Source organism: Centruroides vittatus, unplaced genomic scaffold (assembly GCF_030686945.1).
Source record: "Centruroides vittatus isolate TY-2023 unplaced genomic scaffold, ASM3068694v2 contig_750, whole genome shotgun sequence".
NCBI lineage: Eukaryota > Metazoa > Arthropoda > Arachnida > Scorpiones > Buthidae > Centruroides > Centruroides vittatus.
In genome coordinates this window covers 129,822-132,870 of record NW_027122487.1, presented here as the reverse complement: position 1 = coordinate 132,870, position 3,049 = coordinate 129,822, and positions in this window count along the sequence as shown.

Genomic DNA, 3,049 nt, shown 5'->3' with positions numbered 1-3,049 from the left:
GTCGTATACAATAAACAAAACGAAAATGCTCTTGTCCAATGTCATCACGTGACAAAAAGTTTCTAAATAAACGCTAAAAGTTTTAAAGAATTCTTTCACAAAAACCGATGAATTTAATTAATACACAATAACTAAATCTGCTTAATAAAGGTTAATAATTTTCCATTATAATTATGCAAATTAGATATAAAAAAGATCATCGCGCAAATTCTCCCGCGAACCATGGATTACTCTTACGTCATCTGGATTGAAGTTTCCTGCAAAATACTAAAAATATTTATATAATTCTTTTACTAATCCAGTTAAATTTAAATAATATAAAATGTCTAGATCTGTTTAATAAAGATTATCACAAATATTATTACAAATATGCAAATTAGATATGAGATAGGTCACTAGGAAATCTCCCGCCAAGATAAAAATAGCTTTCGGTCACGTGTTCACCAAGAAATATGTTTAAAATTTAATTTTTCAGCTTACATAAACCGTACAATAAATGAGTATTTCTTCGAAAGAAGTCGATATACACGAATAAATAATAATTATTTAATAATGCTTTTATCCATTTTAAATTGATATTGTAAAAATTAAGCCATTTAATCTGTGTGGCTTTTATAATTTAGAGTTTCCGAGTATTTTACTGTGAAATTCAATTTAGTAAACAGAAACAAAGTTAGGTTATTAAGTATAAACAGCACAATACGATAATTTATACGTAAGTTGAGTGTAAATACAGAAAAAAAATCGAATTATATCAAAGATGGGAGAAACAAGCTTACATCCCCAGAACAGAGCTTATAATTCGTTGTTATTTTCAGCCTGTTTCTACTTCGACTGTTTTTTGTTGGTAAAAAGTTAATGTTTTAAGATGTTCTTAGTGAAGAAACATAAAAGTATCGAAATATAATATTCACACACACAAAAATATTCATGTATGTCGACATTAGAAATTTGAAATCAATTATAGAATGTCCTGGATAGAGATATCGTGTGATTGTCTGTTTCTTCTGTCTTATTTTGTTTTTCTACGTGAAAATAAGATACCTTTTATAACTATTGATAATATAAACATTTTGTTTCTTTATATATTACTTCAATTACAGCTGCAAACTTTAACACATGGAGCATGTGAGAAAGTATTATTGTATAGATTATTACATTTTTATGAATACACCTGAGACTCGTGACAATATAGGCCTATATTAACCTACTTTAAGTGTCAATATTTTATTTAGAATCATTTTAAACGTTATTATTACATCAAATTATGAAATGGAATGTTCCAAGTATAGGAGTAAGAGGGAGGGGAAAGAAGCCATGCGTGGGGAAAAAATGAGTTTTTATCTAAATTATAATAAAATTTACTTATATTTACGAGAAATATTGATAATTTTCTTCTGGAGAAATGTATCTTGATAAAATTAATTATCTATATGAATGAAACTTTCAATAATACATTAGATACAATGACTGACGTTCCTTTCTTACCCTTTCTGTAGTATGTCTTATTATTAAACATACTTTCCTAGATTATAATGTGTAAAAAAAAAAAATGGAAAATTCTGTTAATTTGTAAACGCAGATACTATCACATAACAAGCATACTGTATCCTCTCTATATTTAAAGTCAGTTATTCGCGTTTGAATTTTTCTAAATAAACCCGTTTAATCCGTAATTTATTTGACAGAAAGAAATTGTTTATGGCCGTATTTCATTTATATAATGTTTTTCTCGTGATATTATTTCTAATATCGGAAAAAAATATACATTTCTAATATGGACATACATCAATATTTTTAATTCTGAATATTATATTTCGATACTTTTATATCTTTCTTCACTAACAACAAAGTACTTTTATTTTAAAAAAATAAGTTTTTACCAACAGAAAACAGTCAAAGTAGGAACAGGCTGAAATTGACAACAAATTATAAGCTCTGTTCTGGGGATGTAAGCTTGTTTGTCCCCATCTTTGATATAATTCGTTTTTTTCTTTATTTTCACTCAATTTACGTAAAAATTATTCTATTGTCCTGTTTATAACTAATAGCTTGTCTTTGTTTCTGTTTACTAAATGGAATTTCACAGTAAAATATTCGGAAACTAAATTATAAAAGCCAAACAAATTAAATAGCTTAATTTTTACAATATCCACTTAAAATGGATAAAAGCATTATTGCATATTTATTATTTATTCGTGCATATCGACGTCTTTCGAAGAAATAATCATTTATTGTAGAGTTTTTATAAGCTGAAAATTATTCTGTCGTCTTTGATGAAATTTGTTACAATTTACTTATTTTTACAGAAACATTAAATTTTAAACGATGACATTAGTTAAAATGTATTAATTTGTACACAAACATTAAATTTAAGGCGTATTTCTTGGTGATCACGTGACCGAAAGCTATTTTTATTTTGGCGGGAATTTTCCCACAGTGATCTTTGTCATATCTAATTTGCATATTAATGATAGTATATTACAAAACTTTATTAAACAAATCTAGACATTTTATATTATTTAAATTCGACTGGATTAGTAAAATAATTATATAAAAATTTTCACTATTTTGCAGGAAACTTCAATCCAGATGACGTAAGAGTCATCCCTGGTTCGCGGGAGAATTTGCGCGATGATCTTTTTTATATCTTATTTGCATAATTATAATGGAAAATTATTAATCTTTATTAAACAGATCTAGTTATTGTGTATTAATTAAATTCATCGGATTTTATGAAAAAATTTTGAAAAACTTTTAGCTTTTATTCAAAAACTTTTCGTCATGTGATGAAATTATTCACAGGTGCATTAAAATATGAATCAGTTCGTGGGAAAATTTTGTACAGTGGAGTCTGGTGTATCTGTGTTTCTGGTTTTTTCGAAGTTCACTGCGAGAATTTTTTATTACGTGGATTCGAACATTTTGCGTTGTTTTTAACGGATAAAAGGTGGAAATTTTACTCTGAATATAGAACTTGTTTTTCAGAATATGCTACTTTACAAAAAGAAAAGTTGAAAATAATTTATTTTTCAACAATTTGGGAAAA